The sequence below is a fragment of the Pelodiscus sinensis genome, chromosome 6 (genome assembly GCF_052426305.1).
Source record: "Pelodiscus sinensis isolate ZL-2025 chromosome 6, ASM5242630v1, whole genome shotgun sequence".
NCBI classification, from domain to species: Eukaryota; Metazoa; Chordata; order Testudines; family Trionychidae; genus Pelodiscus; species Pelodiscus sinensis.
In genome coordinates this window covers 44,061,834-44,076,506 of record NC_143057.1, presented here as the reverse complement: position 1 = coordinate 44,076,506, position 14,673 = coordinate 44,061,834, and the positions used below count along the sequence as shown (strand labels likewise).

The window sequence follows — 14,673 nt, the reverse complement described above, 5'->3', positions numbered from 1 at the left end:
AGGAGAAGAGTTATAGAGTGGACCGCATTTGAAGGTATTGCAAGGAAGAAGAAGAAGAAGGTGGTGCTTAGATCTTGTGTCTTGGGTTCCTGAACACTGCATGTTTTATTTAGCTGGTGTTTGTAACGTCTATGAATTAAACCATACATATGTTGGCAATATGCATTAATAAACTGTATTTGTCATGCACCTGTGAACGTCTTACCTGAACTTTGACCCTTTAATTTAATTCTCACTATTTATTCTAACATTCCGACCCTCTGAGCAGCTTCAAACAGCTGTGATATTTTTTCCCAAAACCTGCCAAAGAGATTGGTTTCCTTCTTTCCTCCCAGCTAGGGAATTTTCCCAACCAACTTATGGGGGCCAATGACCAAGATGGAAGCATTTAGTCTTTCACAAAAGAAAAGAGGAAGTTCTGGTATAGCTCATAAACTTGCAGGGACATGAGGGCTTTTAAATCCCTTGAAAGGGAAGATTCCTAGGTTTCCATTACTTGCCCCTGGACCTGAAAGATCCTCTTTTGAGACAGCAGACCTTAAAATCATGGCATTCTTATGGATAAAAGTATTGTTTTAAATAATGTTTAGAAACTTCTAAGATTTATTGGTCATATTTTTTTCTTTGAGAGCTGTACAGTTGGACTAGGTATAAAGTACCTGATGTTACAGGCACAGGAATATGAAAAAGAGTACCAATAATATTTTTAAAACACTATTTTTTTGTGGTTTTCTTCTGTAAAATAGTGGCAAACTGCATAGAGGATTTATGATATGATATACAAATGTTGTTGGCATTCGCTTGAAAGGACATACATAACTAATTTATAACATTATAATGTGTAATCTGGCCATGATTTAATAAAATTAAATCATGCTATCAAGTATGATTTCTCCATCCACTAGGATGGCACCTTTAATACACATAGATACAGGATAGTCATTCTATTTTATATTTACCATTTTTTTCTAACTGATCATTCATTCCTTCAGTACTTTCATACTGTGTCCCAGGGGTAGGGCCGAAACTGTGCTGGTTTCATGCAACCAGGTAAGCCCCACAGTTCTCACGCCAATGTGATGGGTGGGAGAGTCAGGCTATTTTCCCCTTTTCACACCTTCCCTTTTTTTAAAGGCAATGGTATGCAGGAAGGGGGCGGCCGGTTTCTCTCAAGGAGTACTGCAGCCCACTATAGCAAGAGCACTCCTAGAGCGCCTGGCCAAACTAGCCAGTGTCAGTAAGGTGATTTTAAAGCAGTCTTGCGGGTAGAGGTGTTAGGCTATGTCTACACTGCGGAGCTATTTCAGGATACTGGAAGTATCCCAAAATAACTATTCTGTGTCTTTTGAGCAAACCTTTTATTTTGAAATATACCAGGCTCACTTTTCCAACATCCCTATAAACCTCGTTCCACGAGGAGTAAGGGAAGTTCTGGAATAGTGCTCTATTTGGAATTTTGGTGCTGTGTAGACAGTACCAAATTTCAATATAAGCTATTTCGAAATTAACTCAAAATAATGCAAGTGTGTAGCTCAAGTCGCATAGCTCGTTTCAGCTATGGGAGTGTGTAGCTGCACCTTTAGTCTGCAGCTGCATCTCAAGAAGTGATTTTTTTGGCTACAGAAGCTTATGCCCAAATGAATCTGTTAGTGCCTCAACTGTTTTTCTAAACTCATAAGGATATTCTGTTAAAAACAGCCACTCCTGTTGCTTTCCCGCCTACGCTCCCCAGCGCTACCCTCCGGGCACCACCTGCCGCCCATCCCCGTCCCGCTGCCTTTGCAGGGGTTCAGAGCCCAAGGCAGCTCCGCCCGCAGCGGCCCGCGCGCACGCGCCTGAGGAGCCGCCGAGTGGCGCGCGGGGGAGACGGGGGCGTGGCGTTACAGGGCGCGCGAAATTTCCAAACCGGCGGCACGAGCCCGGCGGCCACGGGGTAAGAGGAGGGGGGCGGGGCTGGAGGAGGGCCTGGGGTTTTCTATTGTCGGGCTGGGAGCCCCCTGTCGCCACGACAGCGCGCGCGCGGGCGGGGAGAACGAGGCCGAAGTCACCCCTCCCTCCCCAGTACCGGCCGTTGAGGTCAGAGGGCCATAGGGTGAGCGGTGCGGGCCCCTTCGGGGCGCGGCGAGGCCCTGCTGCTGCTGCCTGGTTCGGGGAGGGGGCAGCCCCCAGCCCGCGCTCGCACCCGGAGCAGAGCCCCCCCCCCCCGCGGCACCGGCCCGCCCCCCCCGCAGAGAGCGAGAGGAGCCTGGGGGCTTGTGCTTCAGCGGCTCCGCTGGCCCCTTTGCGCTGGGGAGGGCGTGTGGGGCCGTCCTGTTTCCCCTGGGGTATGGCGCCCCGAGCGGGGGCGGGGTCTCTGTAACACACGGGCCGCGCGCCCAGTGCGGCAAGCCTGGCACCGCTGCGCCCTCCCTTGAAACTAGCCAGGCTACCGAGGAGACGGTGCCCTTAGAAATCGTTGCACGTCAGCTTGCTGACACCCGAATAGTTCATGAGTCACATCTCTACACCTCTTGGGAAACGTGACCCTGTGCGTGTTTGGGGGGGGGGGGGGAGGGAGGTGGAGCCAGGGGAGGGCTAATGGTGTCAGGAGGTGCTCACTTTCTAACAATAATTTAAGTTTCTTGGGTGTCTTCTGCTTGACTGGAGCAAAGCTAATTGTAAAAGTCATTTAAACGAAAAATGCTAACACTTGGTCTAAAGTAGGGAGGATGTTATTAGATGAAATTCATTCTTATTACTATCAATCTGTAGCAATAGCAGGAATGTATTTTGTTTTATGTTTGTAGTGATTTGCATAACTTGTATGGAAAGATTTTAAACTGTGACTCTTCTCATGGTACTTTACCATAAATTCACATTCCTTAATATACATTGCTTGCCATACAGCTTTCCTAATTTCACCTTGAAACCAGGGATGTTAGATATCACATAGTTGAACAGTTGTGTAACTGCATGAAATCTTAGTGGTTATATGACCATTTGATGGACCCAAGGCAGGACTGGCAGCCAGTGCATTCCTGGACCCACACCTGGGGTATCCCCCTGCTACTCTGCATTTCTGTCTCTTTATCAGAGACAGCAGTACGGGGTGGCAGTCAGGAGTCGGTCCACCAAGAGATCCAGTTTAAAAACCAGATCCCCACACAGACTGGCTCTTGCTTTCTGCCCCATGCTGCTGCCTCTGCTACAGGGGCACCAGTGTGGGATGGCAGCAGCCCCTGTCCGCGGGGGCTGAGCTCCCCATGGACAGAGGCTGTCTGCGGGGTGGGGTGTCCGAGCTTCCCACAGACAGAGGCTCGTCTGCAGTAGCAGCCTGTTTGTTGGAGGAGGTGTCCGAGCTCCCCACGGACAGAGGCTGATAGAGGCAGCTGCGCAGGAGGTGGGGCTGTGGAGCTGGTGCTGGGGGACCCAGCTTTGAAGCCAGCTCCCCCCGGCTCCTGCCCGCCCACCCTCACTGCTTCTGTAGGAGGCAACAAGGAGGAGGGCAGGTGGGTCTGCGGAGCTGGCACTTGCGGGAAGTCTGCTTGAAAGGCAGAAGCATCAGAGGCAACAATGCTGAGTGGGAGAGTGGGCGGTGCTTGTGGAGAGCCTGCTTAAAAACAGCTCCTCAGGTGCACAGACTCCCGTTCTCCCACTTGCTGCCTCTAATGCAGAGGGAGGAATGTGTGTAGTTGACAGGGTTAATTGTGTAGTTGACCATGCATTGACATCTCTACTTGAAACACAACAGACGTGTAGCATCCTTGTTCTGTAACGGAGAGAACATTAAGTTAGTTTGCCCTGGTTAGTGAACTTTTTTTGAGAGAGCCAACAAGGTTGGTCAATTACTGTCAAATATGGGGTTGACTTTTGTAATTTTGATGTGTATATACGAGGGAATGTAAGGAGACTATGTAAATATTCATTTCACATAGGTCACAACAGTCAGAAAACAACTTGTCTGTTTTGGTCAATTACCAACAAAGACTGGATCTGAATTCACAATACAGCAGTGAAAGTCTGTATCTGTTAGTAATGGCCCTGACCATCCAGTCTCCATTTAAGGTGTCAAGGGGGGAATCATAAATTCACTTTACAGTTTATAGCAAATGGCTTTAGGCCTTATGCCAACAACATAAAATCTTAGCATACATCTACCCACTCAAAAGATTTATGGAGGTGAGGACAAATATCCTGTAATTTTGTTATGCCTAGGCTAGCACAATCTGAACCCAACTTTCTCGGTATGTAAGCTGACATTTTGAGATGTGTGCACTATAATTCTGTTGCGTCTAGGAACCCTAGTCATGGATCAGAACCCCACTATTTGTACAGTGCCTAATACAGAACAACCACAAATGATGCCTACCCCAATGAGTTTGTAAAGACTAAAGCAAGATAACAGGCAGAGGAGTACAAGGAGACAACAATATAGTATTTAGCATCATAATCAGCTGTGATCACAACAAACTAGCAGACCAATTCTTATTAACTATAGGGATATGAACATGTAGACAACTACATGATAAGTCTATGCTTATAGGTTAATCAGTTAATCTTGTTGACTATGCACATTTCCCCCGCCCCTTGCTGCCCCTGTATCAGTGAAGGGAGAAAGGGGAAGCTGCTGTGAAGCACCCTCTCTCTGTGGCGGGCCTGGGCACTCTGCAGACAGAATCTGCTCCGGCATCCCACAAAGCAGAGTAGGCCTGCTCTGGACAGAGGTTCTTCTGAAGGCAGCTTGGACCCCTAGCAGATGGAGACTGCTGACACTTATCAGAGGCAGCACCATGGGGTGGCAGGTGGAAACTGGTTTGCTCAGGAAGCTGGTTTTTATACTGGCTCCCCTCATGGACCAGCTCCCATCTGCTACCCCGTGCTGCTGCCTCTGATAGAAAGGCAGCAGTTCAGGATGGCAGGGGACTGCCTGGGAGTGGGGCTGGGAGCATACTGGTGCTGGCCCACCCCTAGGGACTATTGAATATAGTGTAACTGCTAAAGCTTGATGTGGTTACATAACTATTCAATTACATGCTATTGAACATCCCTAATGAAATATATTGCAAGCATAATGATAGTTTTTTTGGGGGGGAGGTTGAAAGTGAATAATGAGGTAGCTTTACAGATTTTTATGAGAAATCCTTCCCCAAGCATGAGAGGTAACATGGAAGAAAGCAAAAATAAAACAAACAAGTGGGCTAGCATCATGAGATGAGGGGAAGTGAAATGGCAGCTCAAGAGCAAATGATATTTGATTGGCAGGGTGAGGATTGACTTTGAAGGGTATTGCAAATGAATATAAGCAGTTTATTGCATCAAATATAGAGACATGGAATTAATGGAGGGATTCAAAAGGAGGAAAAAGAAGTTTCAAGAGAAGCAGCCAATAGTGAGGTTTTTATTCACAAATGTAGATGTGATTTCAAAAATCCACCTTCCAGAAAATGTGAAAAATAGGTAGCAAGGAAATATAATATCATTACCTCTCTACTGGTGATGATTCAGACCTTCTCTATTGTTCCAGCCTCCTCAGAAATGCCCACATTATTTTTCTGAAGGTAAAAACCTCACTGTTTAAGACATTGTTTTACATAGGATCAATTTTCTATGTACTTTTTAACCCATATTTTGCTTTCTTTATGTAAAGGTTGCCACTTTCCTATATCTGTGGGATGACACTTTTACGACATTATGATGACAAGTTGTATTTCGGATAAACTGGGGACTCTTTAAAGCTAGTGACAGGCTTATGAAAATCATTGTCTTGTAAACTCTCTCTTTTCTGTTCCTGTCTGTCATCCTGTCTTTTTGGTTCTCTCCTCTCCCCCTTCCCACTGTCTCCTTGTTCCCCATCCATCTTTATGTAATGCATGGGGCAACATTTGTTCACCACTGTCATATTTTGGATAGAAATAGACTTCCTAAATTCCTGCCCTCTAGTGGTTCATTTGTAAAGTGGATATAACCCCTAATGTTACCTCCAATGGGGATATTCCTAGTGATAATATCTTGTGATTTTTGGAAAAGAAAATCAAGATTTCTATTCCCTGAGTTGCACATCTGTTTTCACTATTTTTCTTTACATTTCATCTCTTCCATAATTCTCTTGTCTATTTTCTCTTATTCCATAATATCTTTCCTTTTCTCGGAGTGTGCTTTTAGTGTTTCAGTACAATTATAGAGCTGTTATGTTTATGGCAGAGTACTTATTTAGAAGATGGTGTTTCTGATTTGTAGCTCTAGTAACATTTTTTCTTATACTGAATCATCCATTAAATTGGTTTTGTGGTCCAAGTCTCTTGAAAATGATTATACATACATCAAATTCCCCTTAGCTACATTTGTTGTATGTTACTAGTTCAAAATAAAACCCTTTAATCTTAGAAAACTTGTAGTTGTATAGAATCAAATTCCTGTTGATCAGTACAGCCTGTTTTGTACCAATCTGATTTAAAAAAGTGTTAAAGAATGCCAGACTGTAAAGACCTGATTATATTTTATAAATAGTAGAACAGCTGTAATAAATCGAATAAAATCTCAAATTAAACAGTTTACATTTTACTGAAGAGGGTATTTCCAGACCTATTTTTCACAATAAAACCTCGGCATTATATGTGTTGGCATAAGTGTGACAGTCATTAATTTTAATGTTGCTATAATAAAGACAGTGATAATATGTAATTAAAATCCAAAATTTCATTCTCTCCTGATTTTGGAATAAAAATTCCTGAAAATTGATGTGTGGTTTAACCTGGTAGAAAATCCTCCACATCGCTCTCCCATCTTTTTACCTCAAAATTTGACTAATCTGCTTTTGATTTAAAGAAATACAAGAACTTTTTGCCTGTTTGGTTCTCATTAAAGACATATTAATTGCCAACTTTCACACCTGTAATCACATTACAGAATCTACTATATAGTTGAGAGAGTTTGTGCGTCTGTGTGCGTCCCTCCATTTGTGAGTCTGCTAAAGAACGCCTCCTAAATGGTAAGAGCTAGGACCACTTCTTATAGTAACTTAAAGCAGAGTAAGGGTTTGGTTGTGCCTGGAAAATGGGATATGCCTGAAATGCAATTGTTTCTCATAAAGCACTAAAGGAGGGGTCTGCTAGCAGGCACATTTATACTGCAGCATTATCACAGGTTGGCAGGCACATCTGTAAGACTCACCTTCATGTTGGTTCCCATGACCCATAGCTGTGGCCCAATCCACTCCTTCCACTCTCAGGCCCAGTGTTGTACAGCGGGGGGAGGTGGAGGAGGGGAAGGGACAATTGTTGGGCAGTGCAGCTGACGCTGGTTATGCAGTGCTGCCCCCACTGTCGTGGGCACCAGAGAGCCACTGGAAGGTAGCCAGCCAGTGTTGGCCCCACAGCTGCAGGGAGCCTTTCCCAGCTCCCTACCCTGACTCCTGCATTCCCCACATCTCCCAGTCCCCCACCCTGACTCCTGCACCTTACCCCCTGCCCTGAGTCCCTACATGCCCAACCCCCTTCCTTGACTCCTCCCCCCTGCCGCTCTGACTTCTGCCCCCATGATGAGCCCACAACCCCTTACCCTGTTTCTAGCACCCTCCCCCAACCCTGAGCCCCTCACATCCTCAAGCCCCTAGACAGTCTCTACAACAATGGATAAACAGACACAAGTCAGATATGAGAAATGGTAATACACAGAAACCTGTAGGGGAACATTTTAACCTACTTGGGCACTCATTAATGGATTTAAAAGTAGCCATTCTTCTACAAAGGAATTTCAAAAGCCAACTACAGAGAGTGTGGAATTAGCCTTCACATGCAAATTTGACACCGTCTCTACTGGCTTGAACAAAGATCTGAACTGGATGACCCATGATAAATCCTGCTTTCCTTACATTCAACACTCAGTTGACATCAAAAGCTAAGTATGGGACACTTCCAGCCCACTCATTAGCACTGACACAACAATTGACAGGTACTTCCCCCTTCACCTTGAGTCTCCCTCATATGAGCAGAGTGGAGAGAAAAGGGGGGGACCCTCACAATTTAAAACAGAAAAAGAAGGAAGTGGGTTTTGCCCATGAAAGCTCATGATACACTATGTCTATATCTATATCTATAGTGTATGTGTTGGTTTCTAAGGTGCCATAAGACTACTCGTTGCTTTTAAAGTTACAGACTAACATGGCTGCCCCCTTAGTCTTCAGAGGAATGTTTAATGTAGAGAGAATATCATTTGCATTTTATATTTTTAATGATGTAGTACTGCAGGTGAATGAAAAAGGTTTTTCATTATTGGAAGAGCCCTGCCATATGCTGCGGTTGCGGATACCCACAGATATAAAGCTGATAGCTGCAGATTTGCAGGGTTCTAGATACAAAATTTGTATCCACTGGTCTGTTTTGTACAGATATAAAACTGAAGCAAACCTAGAATGATGATAATGATTCCTGGCGAATCTTGGATTCAAGACAGACAGGAAGTCACTCAGGTCTGGGCTGTGAAGGAATGCCAGATCTCGTATTAGAAGAATGTTAAGAGAAGATGAACATTGCCATAATAGAGAAACAAAAATCTAATACTTATGATAGCGCGTTAGGAATTCTGATCTCAAACACAAGCATGTGTCAAAATGCAGGACAATGTAGCACTTTAAAGACTAACAAGATGGTTTATTAGATGATGAGCTTTCGTGGGCCAGACCCACTTCCTCAGATCAAATAGTGGAAGAAAGTAGTCACAACCATATATACCAAAGGATACAATTAAAAAAAATGAACAAATATGAAAAGGACAAATCACATTGCAGAACAGAAGGGGGATGCGGGGGGGTGGGAAGGGGGAGGAAGGAAGGTAAGTGTCTGTGAATTGCTGATATTAAAGGTAGGGAGAGTGGGATGTTTGTGAGTTAATGGTATTACAGGTGATAATTGGGGAAACTGTCTTGGTAATGGGTGAGAAAGTTCAAAGTCTTGTTAAGTCCTTGTTGGCAAGTGTCGAATTTTAACATGAATGACAGTTCAGAGGATTCCCTTTCAAGTGCAGATGTAAAAGGTCTTTGTAGCAGAATGCAGGTGGCTAAGTCATTTAGAGAGTGTCCTTTCTGGTTAAAGTGGCAAGAAACTGTTTTCTCTTTGTGATCTTGTCTGATATCTGTTTTGTGGGCATTAATCCTTTGGCGAAGTGTCTGAGCTGTTTGTCCAATGTACATAGCAGACGGACACTTTCGGCACATGATAGCATAGATTATATTTCTGGATGCGCAGGAATATGTGTTCTTGATCTTATAACTCACTTGGTTAGGTCCAATAATGGTATCAGCAGAATGAATATGTGGACAAAGCTGGCAACGGGGTTTGTTGCAAGGGAAGGTACCAGGGTTGGTAAGCATGTGTCAGCGATTCAGAAGTCTTATGATACCAAAACACTAATTCTGGGTAGGGATGTGAATGTGTACTCATGTACACAGTTAACTGATGAACCTGGGCTCATCAGTTAACTTTCCTGGTTACGCACAACCCTCTCCCCCAGGCTACTGCCTCTGTATTAGAGACAGCAGCATGTGTGTGTGGGAAATGGGAGCTGGTACATATGGGGAGCCAACTCCTCACACATTCTGGTTCCTGTGGAGCTGCCTACCTCCCTTTCTGTGCTGCTGCCTCCCACAGCCTTCATTCCTTACATTCCTAATTTATTCCTTAAATAACCTGAAGAAATACTCATTTGCTTAAGCCTCAGATGGTAGGTCACTTATTGTGGTGTGTAGAATACAGATCCTATACACTTAGCATAATATAATATAAATAACTGCATAAAGTCATTTAAGTGTGTCACTGCTTAAATGAGTACAGACATATCAAAATCTTATGGTATATATCCTATGCATATCTCTGCATTTCCATACCTTTTCCTGCTGCATTGGAAGATTCTAGTAGCAAGAATAGGCTCTGGCAGGTGGGAGGTCACAGTGAAAGGTAGGGGTGTCTGAATGTAAATGACTAGCCATTTAACCACACACACACACACACACACACAGAGCCTTTCAGTTAACGGTGTTGGTTACACTCAGAAAAGTGGCCTTCACAGCAGCTGGGCAGCCAAGGGTTGCCTGCTTTGCTCCTGGGGAGAAGACTTCTTTGCTGCAGTGAAGCTGCCTCCCCGATTGTGAAGTTAAGAGGGCAAAGGCTGCTGGCTTCAACCCCACAGCCGAGAAGGAGGCTTTGCTGCTGGAGGCGATGGGGCAGGGCAGGCGAAAGATGGCACGCACTGGAAGATGGCTTTCAAGCTGGCTCCCCATGCATATTGGCTCCTGTAGAACCACCTGTTTCTGTGCTGCTACCTCTTTATCAGAGGCTCTAGCAGGAAGAAGTTGGGAGCTTGTGCTCACAGAGAGCTGCACCCCCCACATTTAAATGCGTAACTGCTAAAAAATCCAGCGGTTACATGTTTACACAAATACACATTAGTTAACATCCCCTATATATACATAGTTGTTGCTTTAAAAGGGCCAATTTCACAAAGCTGAATACAGTTATGAATCAGATCAGCTGGAAGGAAAAATATAACTGGAAAAATATGACTCATAATGGGGAATTGTTTAAAAACACTTTATGAGCTGCCCAAAAAGTCACTTTCAAAGAAGAAAATGAAAGAAAGGGAAAACTGATAGTAACGAATATGTCAAAAGCAAGGAAATGTTAAAAAAATTGATAAAAAAAAATCAAAGGAATACACAGAAAAATTTATGGGCAGCAAAATTAAGGACCAAAAGGAATTTTTAAAGTATGTTAGGAACAATCATATGATAATTCTCTTTCCATTCCATTAATATAAGGATGTTAAACAGCAGCCACTAATGTTAGACATTTTTTACTTGCATCCAGGTGTTTTAAAAGGGTTGTCTGATGCTCTCACTGGACTATTAATATTGATTTTGAATAAGTCTTAGAGCACAGGGCATTTCCAGAAAGTTGAAAGAAAGCTAATGTTTTGCCATATTTTGAAAAGGTAAACAGGATGACCTGGGTATGTGTTGCATGTCAGTCTGACATGAATCCTAAGCAAAATAATGGAGTGACTGATCCAGGACTCAGTAATGAATTAAAGGAGGATTATAAAATTAATGCCAATCACCATGGAAAATAGGAAAATATAGTCTGTCAAACTAAATTTATATTTTTGATGAGATTACAAGATTGGTTGATATAGGTAATAGTGTTGATGTAATATACTGAGACTTCCAGAAGGCATTTGAGTTGGTAACGCATACAGTTTTGATTAAAAAAAACTAGAACGATATTAATAATGGCACACATTAAATGAATTAAAAACTGGCACAGATCTCAAAATATAGTTATGATGGATAGGAGGAATGCTGACCAGCACTTGGAGAGTAAAGGATTAAAGTTGGGTAGCTAAAGGTGTTGGCAGGAAGCCAGAAGAACCAATAGAATACAGTGTTGAAATGTAAATATATACCTGGCTGTCTCTCTTTGGGAGTTTTAAGTTAGGAGCTGGAGGAAGCAAGATGAAATAATCAAACAGAATTACCATGCCTACAAGAAATATTGGGCATGGGGATAGTCTAGGCTTTGAAATATGGATCAGTATAGATTGCTGAGTAGAGGGAAAATGTTTATTTAGTCGTGATCAGGTTATTTTTCTTTATTTTGCTGTTTGGTTAAACGTCTCTGTGTGAAATCCATGTGCCTCCCTACTCTCATTCACTGTACCTAAGCTGTGCCCAGAAATACCATTTTTTTCCTCTGTGTTTTAATCTGCTCTCTCCTCAGTTGCTCTGTATCATTAACAGTAGCAACTAAATATGCTTTATCAAGTATACCTTTTTGTTTTGTTAATGAAATCACCCTTTTTAAGGTGATGATTTGATTCTTGTGTCCTGAAAGGTATCCGGAGGGATGTGTGTGTGCGTGCGCCTGCCTAGCCTGAGAGGTCAGCTATCAGAAACACAGTTTGTTGTTGTTTTTTTCTTTTTTCAAGCTCTCTTGTGGCAAAAGAGCTTGGAGTACCCCATGGGAAGAAGTTCAAGTGTTTCTTCCTGGTTTTCAGGATTTTATTTAAGGCTGCCGCTATCAAGTACATATCTCCCACAGCCAGGGGAGTTTTTGTAAGCAGAGCCTATAGAAGCAAGGTATTTAGGTCTCTTGAGTGCCAGAGTGGGAAACAGCTCTGATATTGTAAATAAGGAATCATCATTGAATGGGGAGTGGGTGTTTCTAGTGGAGTTCTTTAGTGGTAAGTTCTTGACCCTAAGGTATTCAACATTTTTTTGTCAATAATCTGGAAGGAAACATAAAATTATCACTGAAGTTTCAGATGACACAAGTTTAGGAAATGGTAATTAATAAAGAAGACTAATCACTGCCACAGAGCATTTTTGAGTTGATTGGTAAGTTGGGTACAAGCAAAAATATATGTTTTAATATAGGTAAATGCAGGCCATATTCAAATGTTGGGGGACCTTGTCCTGGGAAGCAGTGACTCTGAAAAAGCTTTTGGAATCATGATGACTAATCAACTGAACATGAGCAATACAGAGCAGTACAGTGATCAAAAGAGCTAACAACATCACAAGAGATACATAACTAGAATCCCAAGTAAGAATAGAGAGTTAATTTTACTTCTCTATTTGGTGAAACAACTGATGACAACTGCTGATGGAAAACTGAGTGTCCCATTCTGGTGCCCACAATTCAAGGAGAACATTGATAAATTGGAGACGGTTCAGTGAAAAGCCATGAAAATGAGTAAAGGATACACTCAAATTGCTCAACTTTTTAACAAAGAGAAAGATAAGGAGGTAACTTTTATTATAGTCTATAATATCTAAGTGGGGAGCATTTATACTTTTTAATCTGGAAAAGAAAAATATTACATGATTCAGTTGTTGAAGCTTGAAAAATGCAGACTTGAAAAAAAGGCATGCATTTTTGATGGGGTTAATTAACCATTGGAACAACTTACAGTGGGTGGTTCTCAGTCACCATCAATTTTTAAATCAAGATTCCTCTTGTAATTATTTTGTGAAAGTTTTGTTTCCGGTGTTATACAGAAGTCTAGATGATCACATGCCTTGAAATATGTGATTCTAAATAAGTTCTACCATAATACAAACAATAAATATTTTAAGCACTGAATTAAGACTCCCTCAGATATTACTCTTAACTAATGATATATTATCCTAACCTAAGAACCTGAAAGAAAGACTGTCAGAATGAGAAGAAAAATATATTTGCAAGAAAAATATAAAGCAGTCAAGGAGATATGGGATATTTGATATAGAGAAACAATATAATGAGTATCAGAGGGGTAGCCGTGTTAGTCTGAATCTGCAAAAGTGGCGAGGAGTCCTGTGGCACCTTATAGACTAACTGAAGTGTTGGAGCATAATATAATGAGTAGACTCTGTATTTTGTGCTAATCATATTTTTTGTTCTGGAGATAGTTAAAACATATTTGTCAGCTGTAAGACATTAAATTTGTGGCCTGTTATTAAAATCATTGTCTCTTTGTGATTTTCAGGATCATATAGTCTCTCACTGTTTTAAATTAATGTGATTATTATGGCTGTTAAATCATTCTCAGCTGGATGGTACAAAGGGCCAATAATGTAATATTGTGCCATTATAAAATGGTTTTATAACATGAAACATCATACTGCGATGCTTAGCATTCTTTTAATACCTATCAGAGTGGTAACAAAACAAATAAGAATTACCATTTTTCAGACTTTGAAGATATGCTGTTCTTTGGAACAGGGGCTGTCTTTATATATTCAGCTAGAATAATGGGGACTTATGATCCTATTTGGGGTCTCTGGCTGCTACTGTAATATAGATAATGTAATTGGTTTCTTTCTCCCAATGAGCAGGTGTTTGAGAGAAGCTGGAGTAAAAGAAAGTGAATCAAGTTTAGTGTTACTTATCACCATTGCAGGAGAAGCAGGCACTGGGAGATGCTGAATTAAAGTTTTTGTTGGATTTTTGACTATGTGATTCCACCTAATTTATTTGTAACACTCTGATGCTATAATATGAAATAATGTACTTAAATAGTATCTTAGAAATTCTCCTATTTATTAAAAAAGCCTCAACTTTTTAAAGGAAACTGCTCTTTAAAAAATAACTGTTTGCATTTGCTGCTGTATGGTATCTTAGCTCATTTTCAGTAATGTTTTGGTGAGAAGTGACACTCTCAGCAGCCAGTGAAAGACAGATCTGAAGATAGTGGGATCTATAAAAGTTCCTTCATAGAAATTACTCTGCTAGAAATCTTTGGTAGATACTACATGCCTATTCTAGCTGATCAGGTAAACAATTTATGTCATCCTTTAATACTACAGGGTCTATATCATTTTGAACTGCTGGGAGGCATATAAATTCAACAGTCCGTGTTGTTCAGATGATACCATGTCAGTGTATAGGTTTCCCAAGTATATTGATTTATACTTGATGAATAATCTTTATACAGAGTTTTGTAAGTTTTTGTTCTGTTTTTTGTTTTGTTTTCGTTTTTATGTTTAGGCCTAAGGGAAAACATAGTTAAGGCAAGAATCCATTTAAGAAAACTAGTTTGATATGTTCTTGGAGATTTTGATGCTCTTTAGTTCTCAAGACAAGTTAATTTTATGTTAATGTACTTTTCCAGTCATGGATTCAGATTTTCATGTTGTAGTTTGTACCTGTATGTTTTGGATGT

The 14,673-nt window shown here is 41.7% G+C and overlaps 1 protein-coding gene across 6 annotated transcripts in view; it reads left to right on the top strand.

Annotated features, from left to right (window-relative positions):
* The first annotated feature begins 1,775 nt into the window (after positions 1 to 1,775).
* The window catches only part of FANCC (FA complementation group C), a 168,248-nt gene continuing 155,350 nt past the window's right edge, over positions 1,776 to 14,673 (top strand). For 2 of the 6 annotated variants that reach the window (XM_075931816.2, XM_075931806.2), the window contains exon 1: positions 1,776 to 1,933. The gene's annotated coding sequence lies outside the window, so the exon portion shown is untranslated. Of the gene's footprint in view, positions 1,934 to 1,953; positions 2,093 to 14,673 lie in introns of those variants that run through there. The other 4 variants (XM_075931810.2, XM_075931809.2, XM_075931811.2 and 1 more) reach the window with 4 other exon arrangements.